Here is a 25,822-nt window from a genome sequence, read left to right as displayed (position 1 = left end):
ATCCCGAGTAGGATTTGCAAAAGGCAGATCCAGCACAGGCAATATCTGATATAATTGCCTTCGTGCAATTGTTAACTCACTCTGCAAGGCCACCAGTAGCAGTACTTTTTTACTTTGGGAATGCATTTGGTTCCACAAAATGACAATAATCATGGCCTGTGCTGGAATGGCTGCAATTTCCACCTTCAGCTATTAGGTGGATCCAGGCTCTTTATAATGCCCCCTTAGCCAGGGCCCTGACTATTTCTACTGTTTCTCTTCCCATTCCAATGTATGAAGGCATGTGACAGGAATACCCCTTCCAACTCTGCCTTTGTTTGCAGCAGAGGCATTAGTGCAGTATATCAGGCCACCTCATTGTCTTAGTGGGTGCCCATTGCTAAGGAAGAACCCTCCATTCTGTTTTTGCAGAAGACTGCTTATTTGAAACAGAGAAACCACTGTTTATTAGCCATAGTTCTAGACTCATTTTACCAATACTCAAGTCTGAAGACAAATGAAAATAAAACAATTTCTTCCCTATAAAGCTTGCAGTAGAAAAATTGCACAATCAGCAGTATCTCTTTCCTTTACAATAGTGCTTCACTTTTGTCATCTTCCTCAGGATAAAGCGCCAACTGTGAGTTTCAAGTTTAACAGCTGCAGGATCACCTATCTATTAAAGACAATGTACGGAAAAGACTGTATGTGTCACTTTTAGGTAGACCCCACACAATTAATATGATAGCTGTCACTAAACTTATCCACCTGTTAAGACACCTGCCCACAGCACATTCCAACAAATGTCTTAGGAGAATACAAAACCAAATGAATGGATTTATATGAGATGGAAAAAGGGGAAAAATTTGCAAAACTTCAGTATGTATTCCTGCTAGGGAAGGGGGCTGAATACATTGACATAGAAATGTATGCTTCTGCTTTTATAAGTCATACGTTGCTTTCCATGTCTCAAGTAGAACTACCACCTTGAGCAAGACTGGAAACAAGAATCATAAGTATCACTTCTCACTGGGCAATATTTGAGAACATGAAGGAAATGGAAAAAACTATGGGGCTGACACTGTGCCGTTACCTCTTTATAGATACTGAACACTTTATCAAAGTTACGAGAAGTAAATAGTGTGGGAAGAAATATCCAGGGAATTGTTATGGCTAGGCTTGTATAGGCCCTAGGGCCGATAGTCTAGTACCAACCTATGAACCTATGAACAACTAGCATGCAGCTGATGTACATATTTGGAGTTACTCCAACTTAAAACTGGGGAGTGAACCCATGTCTTGGATTAATAATAGAATACTGAGTGTTTTTCCAATGTCACAGCTAGTTAATGAAGAAAGCACTACGGCCTCAACTTAAATATTTATAGGCACTATCTGTCTTTCAACTGTAGAGCACTATAAGTATATACAAATAAAGCCTACTATATGCAATTCTCTTTAAATACATTTGATTAAGGGTACTTTCGCACCATGAACCTAGAGCTTGTGTGACTGCAATAAGAGCAACAGTCAAGACTGGGAAACAAGGGTATCCCAACTATATTCAATATTATGTCATTCCACAAATTAGCTTTTATTCTTATTAAGAACCAGATATCAGACATTTCTTCAGGTAGTACTGCAGTGAATGTCCAAAGGAAGATTTCCCACCTAAAGTTTCTTTCAGCATACTCTAGCATAAAGGAACACAAGCTCAAGCAGTTGTACAAGGGCTACTGGTCAATATGGATTAAGGCTTCTCTCCCAACAGCTTGTGAAATAGTTGTATAGTCTGAGTAGTTGATAATAGCATAAAGTTTAGGACTGTGTATATGTCCAGCCACTATTAGAGTCAATAATCTGTATAGTATCAAAGTTGCTAGGAATTAGTCCATGAGTTGTTCCATAAATATAACTTCTAATTGATGACAGAGCACTGACTGCATTTTCCCATTGGAAATGTGATTGGCTGCTATTATTGGCTAGTATAATCTAATTATGTGTTGCTTCCAAATGGAAATTGTCACATAAACTCTAAGGTAGAATTTTGCCTTTAAGGCAGAATTGTTTAGTAGGGACTAAATGTTAGGATAGAGAAAGACCCATATGAAGATGGGGCCACACAGATCTATGGCATGGATTCCAAATGCCATTCACTATACCATACATGTCTTATATTAGCTGTTGAAAAGCCACCATTCCTAAAATTAAAGTAGGGTTCCATTCACAGAATAATATTTAAAATTATATATTCATAATGAGTTTTTACTGTCAGAGTCCAGAGATTGTTATAAATATTAGTCAGTGTATGTATACATATATTTTACAAAAACTTTATGATACTAATTGCATAAATAATTAAATAAATAAATGGAAATTATTAAGTAGGTAAACATTTGAAATATCAGAACTCAGAATGCTGAGTCCCATAATGTAGAGACCAAATGGCTGAAAATTCAGATTTATGTATATTAGATCCGAGACTGACTTTTTTCAGGGTATTCCCTTTTTCTCTGAGGTATGTTGATATCAAAGTGGGTTTATATAAGTTTAAAAGGTATACGGGGCCTTCGTTTCACATTTGGGAGTGCTGGAGAGGCTGCATCTGTGCAAAAAATAAGTTTAAATGAGAAGAACGATGGTTGATTGTCTTCTCCTGCGTTTTTGATCTTTTTTTGGTGTGTCAGGATTCAGCATTGGGAGTCGTGATGTTTCATTAGGGAGCTGGATAAGTAACATAAAAACAAACATAGCAAGGCTGCATAAATCTAAATTTAAACAACTGTAAGATGAATCTCAGAAAGATGAGAAAATACATTTTTGATGGTAGTGTCCTGTTGCTTGAGAGCTGAATGATCCAATCACATTTGTCTGAGCTTTTATTCCTAAGAATGACTACCCATACATATTTGGTCTTTCCAAATGCAGTGTTTTTTTTTTTTTTTTTTGCTTTAAATGCTCATTTTTGAGTGATTGCTGAAAGAGAACCCTCCCTGTTTTCCTGTTTGCATTTTCTCTAAAGTGCAGTGGCCTCAGAGTGAGGTTCCGTGAAGACAGGGGTCTTCATCTTCACGTGGGGATGCTTCAAGGTTTTGCCCTGTAAAAATGTTTTTTATTTATTTAATGATTGCGGTGTATTAATATACCAAACTACACAATCAAGAACATGTGTTTAGATATTTGGTTTATTCATTCTGTAAATGTTTGTGCTGTTTATTTGATCTGTAAGTTTTTGATCAAATACTATCAAGCAGTATCCTCTTGTGCTGCCTGGCATCAAGGCAATACAGGAGGTTCTTTTGGAGGGTAATCATCTCTCTGCAGAAGGTCATGCAATGCTAGTTTAGTCATTGCTAATTTCCTTATGTTTTAGGAGATCTAGTGATGTGCAGCAATAAGAAAAAAGGTGTTCAGTGGGCTAATCATTGACTATTCTTGCACCAAACGCCTTCATCGTCAATGTGAAAAAGGTGTAAAGCATATAGTCTCTAACTCTGCACATTTCAGAATTAGTTCTAAGTTTTAGTATGCAAAACAGACATGGGCTGGGATCTTCTTTGTTGTGAAATAAACTCTTTTAACAGGAACAGCACCAATGAGTGAAGTAGTGTGTTGATTTATGTTCATGGTAATTAGAATTTATTCTGAGTAGATGTTTACAGCAAAGTTCTGGGTAGAGCATTAGTATTAAAATAGGTAATAAGGATAACATTTTTTTCCAAATAGCTGTTCATAAGTTCTCCAAAGGAAAGAATGGCATTGTCAATAATCAAGTGGAGGATTTACCCATGAAAATAAAAAAAAAGAGAACACAATGATCTTTCAAATTTAAGCCAAAATGGATTGGATTGTGAACAAATATGAAAATTGTTAGGCAAACTTTACATTTTTCACTTTATGGCTCATCACAACCTAGTTCATATAGCTTCATAGGTTCTTAGGTGTGTACTAGGCTAATGGCCCTGGAGCCTTTACAAGCCTAGCCCATAGGATTAGCCTGGCATCGTGCCACCTGACCTTAGTTCCGAGTGCCTCTGTTGAGTAGAGCTACTGGAGTGATCCCCGGGGTGAATTTTCTATTTCCCATCCACTCATCAAGATTTCTCTTAAAGAGGGCCAGTGAGGTGCTCTGCTTGACATGTATGGGAAGTCTCTTCCATAGCATGGGTGGTCTCTGGGTTATGAACCTGTCCCTCCAGCATGTTCTGTTGATTGTGGTAATGAGGTTGAGGTCTCTGGAGCGCGTGGTGTGGAGGGATTGGGGGTTTCTTTAGATGTAGCATTTCTAACAGAGCTGGGTCAGACATGGCTTTGTAAGTCGAGCAGAGATCACCTCTAAGTAGGCGATATGAAACAGTGAATAGTTGGAGTTTTTTGAGTCTGTCTATTTAGGACAAGTGTTTAAGGCCTAGGATCCTCTTTATGAGGTACTTTTGTGGCCTCTCCAGTTGTTGCAGGTGTCTAGTGAGGTAAGTGCCAAATGGGGCATTGTACTCGATGATTGGCCTAATGAGGGAAGAGTAGAGGGAGACAATGACCTCTTTCTTTCTGGATGCAAAACCCTTAGTAATGAGATGTGCCACATAGAAGGACTTTCTGACCACAGTGGCAATGTGCTGGTCAAAAGAGAGGTTGCTGTCAACCTGTGTTCCCAGATTTCTTATAACACCTTCTGTGTTCAGTGGACTACCATCAATGTGGTAATTCATGGGAACCGGGTTTTTCCCAAAGGGGATGATGACACATTTTTTAGCATTGAGCTTAAGGCCATGGTTCTGACATCAGCCGTTGGTCTCAGTGAGGCCTTTCTGCAGAATGTCAACATCACTTGGGGAGTTAATAATGGCTCCCAACTTGCAATCATCTGTGAACTTTGTCAGCCAGTGTCCCTTCATGTTGGCCTGGACTTCTGAGAAGTAGATACCAAACAAGAGAGGACCCAGGACTGATCCCTGTGGGACTCCACTCGTGACTGGTCGCAGTCTGACTTGGAGTCAGCTACTTTCACACTGTGGGTTCTATCTGTGAGTCAGTTTGCAACCCACCTAGTGATATAGTGGTTGATGCCTAGCTTAGTGAGTTTTTCTATGATTCCTGAGTGCGGAATGGTATCAAAGGCCTTGGTCAGATCAAAGTAGGCTGTATGAACCCCCTTGCCTTCATCCACAGCTCTGGTGACTGACTCAAAGAAGTCGACCAAGTTGAGCAGGCGTGATCTACCCTTCACAAAACCAAACTGTGTGGATCCAGAGTTTAAAACAAAAAAAGCGGCAAGGAAAATGAGTAAATTCTTCTTTTCTTTAATAAGGTGAAACACTTTTTGTTTGCTAAGTTGCATACTTCATCAGACCTCTGTTTTTTTGTTTTATACAGTCTGTCATTGTCGGTTTCTTGGAATGGGATCCAGAGTTTGGAGATTCCCTATATCCTTGTTTATTAGGTCCATGATGATGCATTCCATAGCTTTGCATATCAGACTTGTCAGGATAATGGGGCTATAATTCCCAGGGTCTGTAGTTGCTCCTCCTTTGTGGAGAGGGATGACTGTAGCAGTGCGGCATTCAGTAGGGACAAAGCCTGAGGTGAGGCTGTGATTGAACAGGGCATGTGAGGTGCCAGTTCAATCTGTAGTTCATATAGAGCACAGCCCGGGATATTGTCAGGTCCCATAGAAATGCCAAATTCTTGGTCTTGGACAGTGCTGTTTTAACCTATACAGCAGTAATACTGGGTGCCTGGCAATCTACTGGTATTGTGATTGGTCCTTTGGGAGGGAGGGGTAAAGTTGGCACTGAATCTATCAGTCAGCATATCGGCAATATCTGTTGGCTCGGTATAGGAGGTACCATTGTGCAGTAGCTCAGAGCAAATATGGGTATTACCGTGGAGATTCTTTACATAATTATAGAAGGCCTTGTGGTTGTCTTTACTATCTGCTGCAATTCTGTTTTCATAGCTAGCTTTAGAGGATTTGATGAGTGATCTCAATTTTTTTGTTGAGGCTGATAAGGGAGTTTTTCCAGTCTTGGGACTTCACCTTATTCCCTTGGCTATTTAGACACTTACCCTGCAATCTTTAGCCTGGGGGGGTCAAACTGCCACTTTTTGTCTGCTTCAAACTAGGTATCTAACCAGGAAAGGACACAGCTGAAATCAGGTCTCTAGATTGTTTTCCCCTACTAGATTCTAATAACTACTAACAATTTGGCTATTTAGACACTTACCCTGCAATCTTTAGCCTGGGGGGGGTTCTCCGTTCGCTATGCTCACTTCGTTCCCCTCCCTGCCCCCAGTACCTCTACATTTATTCTTAGCCATAACCCCACCCCTAATTACCACCAATTAGGCTACACCACTAGTCACCCCCTCTCCCTACATCCAACACAGTCATGCTGCTACCTAATCTAATAACAATCCTAATCTGCATAGTTCTAGCTCACATTACATCCTACCAAGGTTCCACAGTCACATGCCCCAACAACTTCCACTGTACTCTCTCAACACCCTCCCTCAAACATTTACACTATAACTACACAATCTCTGCCACCGAAATCATCCTCCCAATACGCACACTCCATTACCAAACATCTAACACACTCAAAAATAAAATATCCCTAAGCTACCATAAGCAATTTACTATGTATATAAAACATATTCTAAACACCGTCTATAAACTAGCCCTCGCTGGAGACATCCATCCAAACCCTGGTCCTCCCAAATCTAACCCTACCGCAAACCCTAGTCCAAGCAACCCCCCACAACTCAACTCCTAGCCAACATAAAAACAACAGACCTACTTATAATGTCCCTAAACATCAGAAGCATGTGCAATAAAATCCAAGAACTACATGCCAGCATAAGCATATATTCCCCAGATATTCTCTTCCTAAATGAAACCTGGCTCAAACCTCACATCAAAAGTGAGGAAATACTTCCACCTGAATATAACATCCTTCACATAGACAGATTGTCCAAAAAAGGAGGTGGTGTAGCATTGATATTTAAACACCACCTCAGTATTCAACTCCTGAACACATCTGCCCCTCACCACAACAATGAAGAAATCCTTTATGCCAATCTCAAACTAAACTCAAACAAAACAATCAATATCATAGGATGCTATTTCCCACCAGGGCAAAATATTACACCCCTAGAAAATCTCTTGAGTTGGGCTACTCTATCTCTACCCCAGGAAACCATCATTCTCGGTGACTTTAACATCAGCTGGCTATCCTGTAATAACAATCTCACAAACATTCACCTTAATTTCTATGGGTTCACTCAACTTATCCAATCCCCTACCCAAATCAACAAAAACCCTAACAGTCATACCTTACTTGACTGAATCCTAGTCAACAAAGCCCCTCACTCTTACCTAGCAAGCTGCTTACCTGGCAGTCTTAGTGACCACTCCCCCACTTTCCTAATTTGGCACCACACAAACAGTCTCAAGCCCATTATCCACAGGCAAATATGGAGCAAGTCCAACTTCAACCCCAACTCCTTCATCTCCTCCCTGCAAAAAATTAACTGGTCACCACTAAAATACCTCAACCGTGATGAGGCTGTCCACTTCTTCAACAGTACCTTCCTCTCCATCCTAAACACCCATGCTCCTGTAAGAAATGCCAAAGTCAGATCCAGGCATGCCCCATGGTTACAAAAGACCATCAGAACCCCAATGAAATCCAGAGATAAGGCCTGGGAGCACTGGTGACTAACAAAAAATAACTCAGATAGGCAATCATTCCTTGAACTGCACACTAAAGCCAAAAAGCAAATAAAAATTAGACAAATCCCTCTACTATAAATCCACCCTAAACTCTACCAACCACAACTCTAAGCAATTCTGGTCCACACTATGCTCCACCCAGGGAAGGTTGATATCCCCCAGCCATCCATTCCCCCCTCCTCCAGCAGTATTGTTGAATCCTTCAACAAACACTTCACTGAAACTATAACATCTCTAAACAAACAATACTTCCCTACAACACCCCCCCCAACTACTAACCATAAACCCCCCACTCCTCTTTGCTTTTTCACCTCAGTACCTACCTCCAACATAAAAAGACTATTGTCAAAACTTAAACTCAGCAAATTTGCAGCTGACAACCTCCCCTCTGAATACTTGAAAATTGCAGCTGATTACACTAGCCTACCTAAGTTCAATTTTAATCAACCCTTCTGTAACAGAAGGCTATGTTCCCTCGATATGGAAAATATCCCACATCATTCCCCTCTACAAAGTCAACCCCTCCACCAACCTCTCCAATTACCAACCCATTGCCATCCGCTCCCCTCTCTCCAAGATACTTGAAAAATGTATCAACAGCCAAGTTTCCAATTACCTCCTAGCTAATAATCTTCTCTCCAAAACCCAACATGGTTTCAGGCCATATCACAGCACTACCTCCGCTCTGCTCTCCTTCACCAACACTATACTTCATCACAAAAACAATGGCATCTTCTCTACTGCCGTATTTCTAGATCTCTCAAAGGCCTTTGACATGGTATCTCATGAGCTACTACTCTCTACACTCCCCACCATTTCCTTCTTACAATCAGCCTGCAACTGGTTCCACAACTATCTACACGGACGCCAGCTATCAATAATCTGGGACGATAACCTATCACCTCACCTCCCAGTTGCTCTCAGAGTTCTCCAAAGGTCTATCCTTGGCCCTTTTCTATTCTCACTTTTCACTAACAACCTACATACTGCCACCACACAAGCATCTCTTATACAGTATGCAGATGACTCTTCTCTCATCTGCTCTGCCCCCATTCTACCGGAACTGCAACAAATCACACAGGAATCATTCTCTTCTGTAGAAAGCTGGATATCCAATGCTCAGCTCCTACTCAACCCAAGTAAGACAAAACTTCTCCTGTTCCAACCTTCAAAAGCCACCCACAATACCCCCCCACTTCAACATTCTCGCCAAAGACAATACTATCATCTCTCCATCAGAACACACAAAATTATTCGGTGTGGAAATAGACAACAAACTTAGATTTGACACTCATATATCTCTCACAATAAAAAAAGTTCACTTGGTGCATTATATTGAAGCCACCAATTCCTAACCAAGGTAGCTAGAATCTCCATAGCCAATTCCCAGCTAATATCCACCCTACTCTATGCATCCCCCATACTTACCAACCTTAGAGAGATAGACCTACACAAGCCGGATGCTTGTTACAACAAAATTGCTAAATTTGCCACTGGAACCTCCCTACCGCAGCCATCATTATATCTCCCTTAAAGAACTAAACTGGCTAGAACTCCTACAACTCCTTCACTTTAATCAACTCACCCTCACTCATAAACTTATTAACCACCCCCATAACATCCCTTCCCTTCAAACCCTTCTCCAACCCTATCACTCCACTAGGCCCCTAAGATCAAGCAACAAAAATCAACTCACTGTTCTGAAACCCAAAAACTCAGCAGGAGAAGCCATATTTTCATGTACCATATCTAAACTTTGGAACAATCTTCCACCCTCTATAGCTACTCTACTTTCCAGCAGCCTTTTCAAGACTGCACTCAAATTCCACTTAAATTTGCACTGGCTTTGTCCTTGTTCTAACCCAGACTAACACCCCCACCCTTACAGAATTAGCTAGTTGTCTTTACATACTTTACAATCTTGTCTGACAACTTTGTTACTAATATTATAAATGACAAGAAACTATCTTAACTTGCAACATTTACTGTATATACTGTTGATAATCAATATCTTGTTATTGTATTAAAGCCAACAACCTGTAATGTTGTTTACTATTGCTGCAACTTTGTAGCTCTATTTATCACATACATGATGTGGAGCTTTTCTCCCTGGGCATCCGCTGAAAAAAGACCTGCATCCAGTCGGAATTTCCCGGTAAACAAATGTAAATAAATAAATAAATAAATACAGTTTCCTCCTTCTGTTGTCGAGTCTGTTTATGGCAGGGGACCACCACGTTGGCTTCCTTTTTTTGGAGGAGAGCATCTTGGTTCTATTGGGTATGGCGAGATCCATGCATTTGTGTATGTGTTCATGCAGTGCATTGGTGTATGATTCGGCAGTCATGCAACTATTCTTCATTTGCATGGGTGCTGTAAAGTTAGCCACCTCTGTTTTTAGGAGCCTAAAGTTAGCTTTGTAGAAGTTTTTCATGGTGGTTACCTTTGCGGGGGGATGTGGATTTCCAAGGTAATTAGTTTGTGGTCAGATCTAACCAGGGAGGAGTTGACTATTGGTGTAGAGCAATGACTGTTCATGTTAGTAATGACCAGGTCAAGGATGTTGCTACCTCTAGTGGGGGTAAGAATGAGCTGATCCAGGACATTGGAATTAATGAGTTCCAGGAAATGTTGGGCAAGTGTATTACTACGGTTTTTCCAGTTAATAGAGGAGTAGTTGAAGTCACCCAGTATGGCAGTGTTAGGTTGGACCCTAATATTCTCCAGGGTGCTTAAGAACATGGAATGTGAGTCTTGGGACATAGTTGGGGACCTATAACAGGCTACGACCTGAATCCCTGTCTTACCCAATGTTAGCTGCATCTGAAGTATCTTTGATGCATTATGTTGGGCTACCAGTCTGGATGCGTGCACATCCTTTATGAATATGGAAACACTTCCACCTTTGGAGTTTCTCTCCAAGTTCTGGGGCTGAAAGGTGTGGAATGAGTTATAGCCTGGTAGTGCAGGGGTGCTTTCTGCTGCCTTGAACTACTTCTCCGTTAAAGCACAAATGTCGATGTTCTCCATTTTATGGAGTGCTTCGAGTGAGTGCATTTTGAGATTTAGACTTCTAGCATTGAGCAGCATGACCCTCAGATTGCATTTGTTTGTAGCTGTTATGGTGGTAATTTGGTCTTTGGAGCACCACCTAAAAAAGGCACTATAGGGGTGGCAAGAGACTTGGCCAGTATCCGGAAGCCCAGGGGTGACAGATGCAGGGCCATCTCTAGCAAAGTGTCAGGGCCTGTCGATCATGTCATCCCAGGCAGACAGATACTGGATCCCCTTAGAATGACACCAGAAACTTAGCCAATTGTTGAAATCAATAGTTTTCAGCTTGTACTGTGGTATCTTTGTGGGTGATGGTAGGATGCTGCTCAGGGCTAGTCATACCCGCCTGGGCTACATAATCTGAGAGCTCCTCCATGTCTCTTTTCATGTAGTCCAGGGAGGTATGTCTCAAGTCATTCACACCCACATGTACAATGACAGAGTTATATTTGTACCTGTTGTTGAGGGACCTGAGTGTGTGCATTATGTGGCAGATCCTGGCATCTGACAGGCAGCTGACTGTTACATTCTCCTTATTCACCCTAGTGAGTGGGACATCAGTGTGCCTCACTATCGATTCACCTATGTGCTAGGCATGCTGTTTTGCCTTAGGGGCTTTGGTTGAGTGGCACACTATTTAGGAGAGTTATGTGTCTCATGATTAGTGTTTTGTTGTGGTGGTCGAGTGCAGTTCTGCTTTGGAGGTCTCTGCTGTTTGGGTAGATTTTTAATGAGAGCCTCCGCAAAGGTGGGTGTGTGGTTTGTGTTTTTATGTGAAGGCAGTGCTGGTGTGTGTTCTGGAGGGCTATGTTTTCCATGTGGTGTGGTGCAAGTGTTTGACCTTCTCCTCTTGACCAGCTATTCTGGTCTTGGCTGGAGAGTGCGTGGTTTCCAATTTGGATATATAAATGCATCTCTCGCAAGTCTGAGTGTTGAGAGGTAAGAGGAGAGGGTTGTCAGTGTACATGAGGCAGTTGCTACATTGCCTCCGGATACCTAAGTTCACCAGGTTAATAGGAGAAAGCATAGGAAAATTACTTTTAGACATGCTTGGAGGGGTGGGCATTAAAATAAGTACTGGAGCTGTTTCGTTGTAGAACATTTAGTGCTGGTAGCACTTTTGTGTGCTACAATAATTGCTACAAGAAGTCTGGTATGGTAAAGTAATAAGCTAGTAAAAGTGCAGGAGAGGTGAGAACTAGCAGATCTAAGGGAAAAATTGAAGAGCAGACTTTGGCACCTCTCAGAAGCTTACAAACAGTTCTGGATACAGCAATCTGTATCTGGACTAGACTAGTTACAGGAAAGGTGGGAAACAAATGCAAATGCAAGCGTTTAAACCAGAAAGTTGAAAGAGATGGAAAAACTGCCCAAACGGCCAATAAACTACAAATTCTGGGCCAGAAACCACTTCTGTTGTGGTAGATAGGCTACCTAGTGCTTACCACTCTCACTGATAAGCTATAAGGCTTCTCTCCAGCACAGAAAGGCTTGGGTGGTTCAGAGGCTTATATAAAGTCCTGGATACAGCAAATCTGTATCTGGACTAGACTAGTTACAGGAAAGGCAGTAAAAGCACAAACGCTGTCTTTTAGACCAGAAAGTTGAAAGAGATAGAACAAACTGCCCAAACAGCCAAAAAACTACAATTTCTGGGCCAGAAACCACTCCTCTTGTGGCAGATAGGCTAGCTAGTGCTTACTTCTCCCACTGACAAGCTAGAAGGCTTCCCTCCGACACAGAAAGGCATCTTCTTAGACCAGAGCTAATGCTTTGTTGGATATTGTATTAGCAAATCAAACTTGTGTAAAATGCTTGCAATGCCAATATTATATTTGAAGGAGCTTTTACAGATTTTTGACATATATATTTCATGAATTTATGATAAAATTAAGATGGATCATTATAACTGGAATTCTGCCATTCAAAATATTATGAAACTGGTCATCCATAAGTAAGACTGCGAAATGACTAAAGAAGGCACAAAGTATATGGCCTATGGCAGTGTATAATAACAAAATGACTCATTTAAAAGATTAATTGGTGTCATCTAGGTTATATTAAAAGAATTAAAAGAAAAATTAGAGTTATAAGTAAGTATATGAAGCAATTAATAAACAGGACAAACAAGCATTACAAAACAATTTAAACTTAGCTCACATCATAATGATGAATTAGACTAGAAGTGCCTCAATAAGAAAACTCAGACTAGAACTAAAGGAAAGAAGGATAGCATAGAACTAAGTGCTAGAAACAAAAATCTGTTTCATGCAAAAATATAAAAACATGCACTTAACTGGAGAAAAAAGCAATTCACTTTTAACATGTGATGGAGAAGTACTAGGTGAAAAGGAACTCTCATCTGTGTTAGGCATTCATCAAGGTAGATTGCTGGAGCCTGTAATATTTTATAGAAAATTCCAACCAGAAACTGCAGAAAACTTTTGTTATAAAATCATGAATGTGAATCAGAAAAAAATAAAAAATGAATAAAGCAGGAATTAATAAATATTGAGGTCAAGTCCTCAACATCTTTTTAATAATATGCTATGAGGAATGCATCCTTCATTGATGTTTTTATTCTTGGGTAGTTTGAAATAAGTTGTAAAGCTATCAGTTATGGAAATTGCCACCAATAAGCTGTTTTATATATTTTATAAATGTAATGGTTCAAGTCATTCATTAATTCATTCATTCCCTGATATCCACATTATCAGCATTCCCTTCTGCCCTCCTTCCTTCCTTCATTAATTATCTAATGACAACTTTATCCATTTAATTACATTACAGTGTGATTATTCTATAAGTTCTAAAGCAGTGACAGGCTGTGTACGAACCTGTATCCTGATTACTTTGCCTTAAGATTGTCATTCCTTACCATTGCATCTAGATTACTTTTAAAATTTGTTATGGAATTAGCTTGTCTTATTTTGAGGGGTAAATGATTCCATATATTAATAAAGTAATCTCTAAAAGTAAAACGTATGAGGTTATAAAGTCTGTCTGTAAGAAAGTCTCAGTTCCTAGTGTAATAATGATGCTCATTACAGTTAAGTCAGTGTATGGGTTATTCTTTAGCTAAGAAAAACACTTTAAATGTAGGGATCAACTCATCTCTGAAGAGTACAGCCTATGCTTTACATGATATAGGGTATAAGCTAAATTGTTTACTCTTTGAACTACTTTTGTATAAACATTTTGAATTTGTTAAAGACATACTAACAATTCTCATGATTACATAAAAAAATAAAATTGTACTCCATTACTGGTTACAGAAAGATATTAAAAAGTAAGATCAGGATTTTGTCATCTTCAGATGAATCGGAGTTGAGTATAATAGGATTTTGGTATAGTGTTACTTTATAGTCTACTTTATATTATTTTGTCATGCTCAAGTATCTTCTTAAATGTTCTGTATGACACATTAGAAATAACCTCGGAAAGACACTGGAACATATTGAGGAATCACATATGAATAAACATTTCTTGTAGTTTTAGCATGCTAGTTGTTGTGTCTTTCGGCATTTCCCGGTTAGGGGTTGCTACAGCAGAACTCCGGTCCACTAATGATTGGCAGTAGATTTTTACATGCCGAGTTGCCAGCCCTGATGCACAACCTTCAACAAAGGTATGCCCATTCACGCATGTCTCCACACAGAAGACGCTCTGGACAATGTCTTAGTATGCTAGTAATGGCATTAATTTTCATATCATCAGATATGAAATCATCAGAAGTCAGAATATAAAAATAATATAAAGTATGTGCTTCATAGGTTCATAGGTGAGTGCTAGGCTAATGGCCATGGAGCTAATACAAGCCTAGCCCAAGAATATCCCTAGTCATCCTGTAGCCAGACGTTAGTACCTTGTGCCCCTATCAAGCAAGGCTGTTGAGGTGATCCCCAGGGTGAATTTCCTGTTAACCATCCACTCGTCAAGATTTTTCTTGAAGAGGGCTAGTGAAGTGCTCTGCTTGACATTAATAGGGAGTCCATTTCAGAGCAAAGGAAGTCTCTGGGTTAGGAACCTGTCCCTCCAGCAGGTTCTGTTTATTGTAGAGATGAGGTTGAGGACTTTTGAGTGAGTAATGCGGAGGAACTGAGCCTTTTTCAGATTAAGCATGTCAAGTAACACTGGGTCAGACATGGCTTTGTATGCCAAGCAGAGATCGCCTCTAAGTAGGCGATATGAGACAGAGTAAAGTTGGAGTTTTTTTTAGTCTGTTTGCATACGGCTTGTGTTTGACTCGTAGGATCCTCTTTGTGAGAAATGTTTGTGGCCTCTCCAGTTGCTGTAGGTGTCTAGTGAGGTACATGCCAAATAGGGCATTGTCCTTTATAATGGGTCTAATGAGGGATGAGTAGAGAGGGATAATGACTTCTTTCTTCCTGGATGAGAAACCTTTTGTAATGAGGTGTGCCACATAGGACTTTCTAATGACAGTGGCAACATGGTTGTCGAAGGAGAGGTTCCTATCTACCTATGTCCCTAGGTCTCTTATTACACCTTGGAAATTGAGTGGGTTACTGTTGATGTGATAGTTCATGGGAACCATGTTTTTCCTGAAGGGGATGACTATGCACTTTTTAGCACTGAGCTTAAGAACATGGTTCTGGCACCAGTCGTTGGTCTCTGTGAGGCCTTTTTGTAGGATGTCTACATTAGCTTGAGAATCAGTAATAGCTCCCAGTTTGCAGTCATTGCTAATTTGGTTAACCAGAGTCCCTTGGTGTTGGCCTGAACTTCTGAGAAGTAGATACCAAACAGGAGAGGACCCAGAGCAGATCCCTGTGGGACTCCACTTGTAACTGCCTGGTAGTCAGATTTGGAGTTCGCTACTTTCACCGTGTGGGTTCTGTCTGTAAACCAGTTGGCAACCCATCTTATGATATAAGGGTTGATGCCTAGATTAGCGAGTCTATCAATGATCCCTGAGTGGGGGATGGTGTTGAAGCCCTTGGCTAGATTGAGGTAGGCTGTGTGGACTACCTTGCCTTCATCAACCGCCCTGGTGACAGATTCGAACAAGTCTATCAGGTTGAGTAGACATGATCTGCCCTTCACAAACCCAAACTGCGAGGGGTCTAGGGTTTGAAGGCTCCCTATATCCTTATTTATAAGATCCATAATAATGCGCTCCACGGCCTTACAGATCAAGCTCATCAGGCTGATCGGGGGGTAGTTCCCAGGGTCAGTAGTCGCTCCCCTTTGTATAGTGGGATGACTGTGGCGATGCGCCATTCGGTAGGGACAAAGCCTGAAGTGAGGCTGTGGTTGAACAGAGAACACAGGTGTGGTGCCAGTTCCCTTTGTAATTCATGCAGAACACAGCCAGGTATATTATTAGGTCCCATGCTTAAGTTGAAATACACAAATCTGGCATGTAGCTTTCTTAATTTTCAGACTTTTTTGGCCTTGATCTTTCTAATAGTATAAGCTGTCTAAAACCATGTTCCTGCTTGAAAATCTCAAGCAAGCTAATTATCTATGATTCTCATAAACCACCTAAGACTATAATTGATTTAACAACTGACTTCTGAAGTACTTTTGGTACTAAAGATATCAGAAACTAAATAAATAATAAAACCACATAACTTTGAGCTAGTTTCATATAGCTTTATTACCAAAAGCCTTTGTTTACACTTATTAAATGTATTTCATGTTATATATGCCCAGTACTAGCTCTTCAACAGTCTATAGAGTGTAATATTTCCATGTGGCATATTTACTTAAGACTTGTGAATCAGTACTTCATCTGGCTTCATGACAGGAACTATGCTTTTTATCCTATTTATCCATCCTACTGGTTCAGCATGCAGTATTGTACCACTTAAAATACCACTCTTTTTTTTTAAATTCTTGCTCATTATTTTCTCAAGGAGCAGCAGGTGTGCTTCTGGGTGTATATATCACAGCTACAGTTTCTGGAGACATTTTACTATACTTCCCAAGTTGTCTTATACCTTCAAACACATTAGCATATGCATACAAGATTTATTTTATTATTTATTTATTTATTAACATTTGTTTACCGGGAAAGTCCAACTTGGAACAAAGTGTGTATATTTTACAAAATGTATGCTCATGGCAAATGTAAATAAAGGGGAGTGATGATAGAGATGCATCAATTTCTAATCTTTCCCTTCTCAGACTGACTTTGATGTGATGGGTCACATGATACATATTTCATATAACTGTACACCTACTCTTGAAGATATACTGCCTAACTACTATATGTAACAAAGCACAAGAAGAAAACAGAACACACAGCAAAAAACTAGCAAAAACAGTGGGATGACAGTCAGACTCCACACACAAGAATCCCCAGTGAGGAAAAAAACTGGAGGCCCAGACATTACGAGACAGTAGTGTAACCACTGTGGCATTCAGAAATTGGTAAATATTGATGTATTAGCCTAGTTAGTTAACTGTTGTTTTGAAGACAAAATAAAACTCACCTTAGTACTGTTTAACATAGAATTGCAAGAATATGATGAAAAACATACAATATGTGTAAACTCTTGGTACTTATACCATAATAATTTTTTAAAGTTTTTTTGAACAATATTTCTGAAGTCAAAATGAAAGTCGATGTTGCTTTCATCACCAAGAGTTTCATAGCTTTCATTTCTGTTGGTCATAAATTATCAATAGGTTTCAAAATTGGAAGGCTTGGTGTAAATTTTGTTATAGTGGGTAAACAAATGGCTATGAAATAAAATATTTCAGGGCAAAAGCAGGCCTTTTCTGGAACTTGAAAAAGTTTTGGTAGTGTTCCTCAGAGTTCTATACAGTGAATGTATGTGTTTAATTTGTTCATTAATGATATAAGATGTGCCGTTCCAAACATGCATATGAAATTAAGCTAGCCAAGACAGCACTGAACAATAAAGTTCACGACAGAATGCATAATGCTTTAGATTGTATGCAGAACTGGGCCAGGATAAGAAACCTACTGGTCAAAATAAATGAGACAGTAGTAATGAACCAGTAAGGTACAGATGTCATTCACTGAAAATAGGATATTACAAGTTATGGACTCATAATAATATGAGAATTATTTTTGAATGATAACTTGGCCATACAAAATGCACTACTCATAGGCAAATAAATACAAAATGTGTGTCATTTCCAAAAGGAATTTTGGCAATTTGAGAAAGTTGATGAGAAGCAGGAGTGTTTCTATTCTTGTGCCTTTAAATAAGCAAGTAAATAAATACATACATACACATGTAAATAAATAATTTAAAAAAGCTCCAAAACTAAAGTATGGGGCTTTGGTCTGCAATTAGACCTATAGAAATATCATAGTCACAATGAAGTGGGTAAACAGGAGATTCACTAGAATATCTGGGCTTGCAGTCATTGGTCCAAAACATCTGTGGTGATTTAATTATGGTCTACAGAACAAAGAAGAATGCAAGTTACAGAATACAAAACTCAGGGTGAAAGTAGGAAAATATAATAACATAAAAATAATAAATATAATGATGTTTTGGGTCACAAAGAGGTTGCTCTTTTAAGGAACAGTCTTCCTAAACAAATAATGATTTTGCATGGCTATAAAGGCATGTCTTTATTGCAGAGAGTGTAATTGTGTTGTTTTCCAGGTCTGCTATGCAGTGGTTAGTGTGGAGTGGGAGCTACAATGTCCTTGCTGCAGCAGGCTCAGCTGCATCACTTAGAAATATCCACATGCTTTGTTCTCTTTCCTTACTTGCTTGTTTTACTTTGACATTATATTCACTTATGGTATGCAGACATGCAGCTGGTTCTGTGCTCAGTAACCTGCACAGGTACACATTTCTCACATGTGGCTGGTTAATGAGTGTTACGTTTTTATGTGTGATGTGCTAAGTCAAGAAAATTGGCCAAGCAGACTATTTTGGCTAGGTAGGATGTTGTTTGGCTGGTTTATAGCATTGCAATAACATTTACCTGTGTAAATATATCACGATATTCCCCTTTCACCTAAAGGAGCTGTTTGATGCCATGTGACATGTACCTTTTGTGAAAATCATAGAGTCACTGTTGTGTCATGTGTCTTCTGCATTCCTTCTAACAGCACATGCTTTATATCCTATGTCTATAGCTTTGGTATTTCTCATGTTGTCCACATCCACATATGGGTATTTGTTCACTGACTGCTTTACCATATGGGCTAAAATTGCCACTAGAACATCATTTGTCTATTAATGCATTGATGTTAGATTACACCTGACCATATGTAACTTCAAATATAATATGTTTCTTATAGTCACACCGATGTAGTGCATACTTGGTGAAATAGAGGGTAGGTGACATTTATTGACTGCTGTCTTCCACCATTGTACAATCTGGCGTGGGGCCTTGATGTTGATTGGGCAGGCTATACATCTTGTTGTAGCCTGATACTTATGATGCAGCAGTGTGCTACACACTAAGACAGTATGGCTTGCTTTGTCAGAAGAGGCTACCACCTGAGTGGTCCAAACACCAGAACTACTGTCTGTATATGGGCTTCACATTGTTTTAGGTTCGGACATGCACTGCATTGTATGCTTCTTCCTTTGTTGTTCAGGGATCTGTTATTTGACTCTGCCCTTAGCACTGAACACAGGCTAGCAACAGATGTTGTAGTGCCCTTTATGGTTGATATACTAAGCTGCATTAGGGGCATTTGTTGTCCATAATGCAGATGTATGTGGTCTATCTGCCAAGCACCACAGGAGCACTGCTGATCCTGATGACTACTATTTTGGAAAACTGCCTCAGGAAATGTGATATAGCCATTAATATATGCCAGTTTTGTGATATAGCCATTAATATATGCCAGTTTTGTGATATAGCCATTACTATATGCCAGTTTTGTGATATGGCCATTACTATATGCCGGTTTTGTGATATGGCCATTAATATATGCCAGTTTTGTGATATAGCCATTAATATATGCCAGTTTTGTGACATAGCCATTAATATATGCCAGTTTTGTGATATAGCCATTAATATATGCAAGTTTTGTGATATGGCCATTAATATATGCCAGTTTTGTGATATAGCCATTAATATATGCCAGTTTTGTGATATAGCCATTAATATATGCCAGTTTTGTGATATAGCCATTAATATATGCCAGTTTTGCTTTCAGGGTGTTATTAAATTCCCCTAATGATGTGGCCTGATATTCCAACAATGTCACTAGTTGTTCTTTGGAAGATGTCTGCAGCCAAGATGTGTCGTGCTACAGACACAGTGGTCACTAATGGGACAGCCCATCAATTACAGTGGCATTGTTCTATTCTTTATCTGTACATTCTGAAAACTTTCTGAACTGTTTTTCTCTACTTTTTGCTGATTGGTTATTTCCTGTGCTGTCAGACCCCACAGCATAACTCTGGACTTTATTTGCCTTGTGTGCTCTCTGATTAGTGTGATATTATGCTGACATGCAGCTCTTTGGATGCTTGTAATCATAGTAATTGTTTCTATTTTTTTTTTTTTGTGAGTGACTCCTAGCATATACACTGACATAGTAAGTGTATCTTGTGTAACCAGCTACCCTTATACAGTGATCCATCAAGTCTTGTATTTTATTTTTCAAATCATACAAGCTGCTGAGCTAGCATCATTATCATTCTGCTGAGTAACATTCACATATGCTCAGCATAATCCTATATTACTATATCTTCAGACTTTCATTTTGTTTGTTGCATCCTTATAGTAAATGCAAGCAGCCTTAAGGTTAGCTACAGTACAAGAATTTTCTGAATTTCATACTATACCTTTCAAGCTCTAACACAATATTCCTGCACAACAGCTGTTTAAAATCACATATACTTAAAAAGGGTCTATATTATAACCTGGAATGATTAAAAGAGTGAATGCTCTTTAATCGCCCCCTTAAAATCGAAAGCACTAAATCCCGAACATGTGGAACAGTGATTTTGTTTTTATTTTGTGTTTGGATTCAAGGTTATAATACAAACCCCATAAAAAGCAGTAGATTGCTTGGGAACCTTGGGTTTATTACACAAATAATCAACATTCTTCACATACATAACCCCAGATAAAAACATAAAATAAATTTACTGGCTTTATTCTATATTGTTTCTTTATTCTTTCCTTTTTACAGTTTGTTTCATGCATTTCATGTAGTAAGATAATTCTGTCTTCCTAACAAGGTATGATATAATTTGCAGTGCTAGCACAGCAGGTGATTTCTTGTGAACAGGTGTTTGTTGCAGTCTTGCTCCTTTCCTTATATATATACTGCGGCGGTGGTGCTGCGGTAGCATTGTCGCCTCCCAGTTAGACGTTGCCCGTTCGATTCTCAGTTAGAGTGCCTTCTGTGTGGCGACATGCATGAATGGGCGTTCCTTCGTTGAAGGTTGTGTGTTAGGACCGACAAGCCAGGACATAAAACTCTACTGCCAATCATTAGCGGACTGGAGTTCCGCTGTGGCGACCCCTAACCGGGAAAAGCCGAAAGACATACATATATATATATATACATATATATATATATATATATATATCTATATATATACATATATATATATATACATATATATATATATATATATATATCTATATATATACATATATATATATATATATATATATAAAAGGTATGTAGCACCATATTCATTTCTGTGAAGTAGGGCCCTTTTTTAATTAGCATGGATCCTGGTTCCTAGATGAAATGTGCAGGATACTCTTCAGTGTAAGCCTACCATAAAGAGCTTGTTCTCTTAAGCAAGCTGGCCCAAGCATCCACAGGGCTCAGCAGTGTCTTTGACAAATTATGCATCTATGGCTAAAAAACAGCATAAACAACAAAGGGCCTTAAAGTGGTACTGATTTGAAGTGAGTGTTACCAAATGCAGCACTGCCCTTATGACTTAACTGCATTATTTACTTTTAATGTCTTATATTTTTGTTGCAGTTTATTAGCTGATAAGGAATCAGAAGCTACAGTAACCCACAAGTATGGATGACCACCATTTCCCTGAAGCTCTCTAATGATTTTCATAACCTCTATTTCTTTTTGTTTCTACAGAATGCTACAAGAGAGAGAGAGAGAGAGAGAACTGAATTAAAACTCTTGTAAGGTTGCCCCACCACCACCACCAAAGCAGTCTCATGTTAGCCACAAGAAGGAATTAAAAGCACCATGATTCTATTTCAGTAGGACCACCTGCTTCAGAAAAAAGGAAGAAGCTGAAGTGTGTGCAAGCCTAAATGTTTGACTAGAAACAAACCCAATTAAGACTTCTGAAATGCAGAAGCACACTCCAGTACATTTTAATGCAGAAGTTGAGGAGGTAAAATCAGAACAGTCATTTACACTGAAATATACAACTGAAGCAAATGTTAAAAAAATCCCGTATTCTGAAAACTGAGTACATTTAGCACACAGGGGAAACTTAAAGCTAATATATAATTTTCTACAGAAACAGGTATACTTTTGATTGTAACACCTTTGATGTCTACTGCTACCCCTGGAATAAATGCTCCCAAACATATTATAATTAATGAATAGATTAATGTTGCAATGCTCATAATGTTAGTTAAACATATATGCCATTGTATAACTGTAATAAAATCATGCTACAGGGGAACAGTAGTTACAGACATTATTATGTGACAGAGACATAGCTTTAATATTGTTATTTTATTGTTATAACAATTCTCTACCTTCTAAACAGAGATGTGTTATTCTGGTGGCAAATTCTATAAAAAAAAACAATTCAGCAATTTAGAAGGCTAAATGAATGAGTAAAAATAAAATTAGATACTTTGTGTAATGCAAGTATGATTTTTTTAGGTAAATTCCAGTCTGTTCTGGCCTATTTTATAATACATGTGACAGCATGTCTCCAAAATCTAGAAGTTCCCTTTTTTGATTTGCAAATCATTCATGTATGTACTTGTATATTGAAAGGTCGACAGCTGTCAAAAATGATAACCCAAATTCTCATATATAGTACAGCGAAACAAAATCTAGTAATCACGAAACTTCCTAAATCATAAAATAGACTTCTTAGTAATATTGTATATTTATTTATTTATTTTACATTTGTTTACCGGGTTAGTCCGACTGGATACATGTCCATTTTCAGTGGAGGCCCAGGGAGAAAAGCTCCACAGTCATAATTACATAGATTACACAGAAGTTAGGAAACAATAATAAAAAGGTGGTTATATACAATGGCTTATTATGCAGAAGTTTGGAAACATTTATAAAAATAAAGTATAAATATAAAATATAAATAACTAGATACATATAATCAATTCCAAAACAATGATTTGAGTTAATTTTTCATGCTGAAAAAGAATTTCATATCTGTAGTGAATACATGTTTTTATTTTTTATAGTTTTGTTAATAGGTGTCTGGGCAACAAGAATGTCTCTGTTACAAAAGAAACTATAAACAAGAAATACACACCTTTCTGCTGTGTGGTTCTACTACGGGATCTTAAATGTCAGAATGTTGAGGAACCAAACACTGAAAAGGAGCACCCAAATTATTGAAAGGGAAAGTTAAACTGCAAGTATTTTTTGCAGGGAGAGGGCACCCCCTCCCCTGTACCACCAATGTGAGAGGCAGCCCCTCCAGAACTAAATTATCACACCAGTTCAAAGAAGGGAGAAATCTCCCAAAGCAAAGGAATTACTAAAAGGGCACACTTAGAAACTGCACAGGCACTGGTTTCCTATGGGAAAGCAACAATCTGCGTTGTGATCCTCTGTATCTAATGCTTCTGACAACAGATGCTCAGGACATTTCACCTCAGCCACCTGTAGGTGTACTTAACATCAGTATGATTGCAATAAGTACATAAAGAAAAATATGGACACCAGAACATAATATCACAGAACCTGATGTGATAATAATAAGATAATAAAAATAGCAGATGACATATAGTATATAGCACACCCTAGCTACATACCTTCCAACCGATGTAGTACACGTTTACTCATTCCTACATTTTTACTTAATCACATTACCCAGTACACATTTATTTTTCATGTGTTCCTCACCTTAACACCTCCTTCTATGTTTCTACAGTAACTTCCCCCTTCTATGTGCCAAAGCCCAATGCTTTAATATGCGTTTTTATCTCTGTTCTTGTTTTTCTTTCTCTGTACCATATCTTTTACTTTCATGATTATTCACCTTTAGTTCAAACCTTTTTATATGATTCATAGATTGCCTACGTCTTTCTTTCCACCTCTTCTCCACTTTCAGTTATTAATAATACATCATCAGCATATGTTGGTACTTCTGGCACTCTACAGCCATCGTAAATTTCTCCCTCCATCTTCAAGGCTTTTAATACTTTTGTCTCCACTATATTCATACAAAACAAAAACAACTCAGAGGAACCCTCTGTTTTATTCCTTTTTATTACTGTACAAGTTTTTGATACAAAGTTATTAGCCCTAGGCCCATTTTTGTCTTTTCATAATTATTATTTAGTTATGCCCATTCTGACATGCTAAAATCTATCTTACCCAACACCTTCCAAAACTCAGTATGCCTTACATCATTGAATGCATTTTCTAAAGCTATACTTACTTAAATATTGAATGCATTTTTTAAAGCTATACTTACTTAATACATTACTTTTATTAGTCAGTTATTTTGTTAGACAAAAGGCTTGTGGCTGACCAGATTTGCGGACAACTGTAAGCTGGGTGTTGTCATTGACTCCCCAAATGATGTTAACATACAGTAAACTCTCAGTTAATGGGAACTCAAGCAACCAGCAAAAAATGTTGAAGCAATATAGTACAATGTTCACATGTTGCACTTTCTGTTTTCCTCCCGCAGAAACATACCTTACATTTTTAGACTTTTAGAGTTTTAAAAGGGAAGATTGGAATACATTCCCTCTCTCCCTAACCTGAGAACATGTCAAACCAAACAAATAGCACAGGGTACAGTATTAATCAGGTCTATGTTTAATAGTAAATCTCAAGGAATCAGAAACTACAGTTATCTGATATCTACCAATCCCCATGGATGCTGTTTAGCTGACAGTTTACTGTACTTCAGGAGGGTCTCACAGCAACAAATGACTAGTGCCAAAGTCATGGCTTTAAGTTAAATGCAAAAAAAAAAAAATGTATTATCATACCATTCGGCAAAAACATGGCCCTGCTGATTACCACATCAACAGCAACACCCTAAGCACACAACCTGTGGTGAGACACCTGGGTACACAGGTTGACAACAATCTCATATTTGACTATCATGTTGCAGCAGTGGTCAGAAAAGCCTTTTACTTGGTACATCTCATAAGTAAAGGGACTACATCAAGAAAAAAGGAGGTTATTACCTCTCTGTACTCCTTCCAAATTAGGCCAGTAATTGAGTACAATGCTCCGTTTGATATGTACCTCTCCAAACACCTGCACCAACTGGAAAGGCCACAGAAATATCTCACAAAGAGAATCCATGGCCTCCAACACCTGTCCTATGTGGACAGGCTCAAATCACTATCACTCTACTCGGTATTGTACAGATTGCTCAGAGGTGATCTGTGTCTTAATACAATGCAATCTCAGATCCTGCTCTACTAGAGATGTTCCATATCAATAAGTCTAACTCCTCACTCATTACCCAATTGAAAGGCTTAAATCTAATATGTGACATTAACAAAACCTGCTGGAGAGACAGTTTTGTCTCCCAGCTGCTGCCCCATCTCTGGAACAGACTGCCCATACACGTCAAACAAAGTATGTCGATGACCCTCTTCAAGCGCAACATTGATGAGTGGATGTGAAACCACAAATTTGTCTAAGGGTTCCAGCTGTGTCCCTCATTGACAGAAGTGACAGGTTCTGATTGAGGTTTCTTTTTTGGGGATAAACTTTTGGCTAGTCTTGTAAGGGCCCCAGGGCCATTAGCCTAGTAATCACATATAATCCTATTCTTTTCTAGAGCTATAACAACACTTCTCTCATACCTTCATGTTTCTCAAACGCATCCATTTTTGCCAACATTTTTCCATGTTTCTTTAAAAAATGTACTCTGCTTTGCAAATAGAATGTCACAATGTTAATTCAGA

The sequence above is a fragment of the Protopterus annectens genome, chromosome 8.part0 (assembly GCF_019279795.1).
Source record: "Protopterus annectens isolate FY-2018-M chromosome 8.part0, PAN1.0, whole genome shotgun sequence".
In the NCBI taxonomy this organism is placed as follows: Eukaryota; Metazoa; Chordata; order Ceratodontiformes; family Protopteridae; genus Protopterus; species Protopterus annectens.
Note: the sequence above shows the minus strand (reverse complement) of the source record.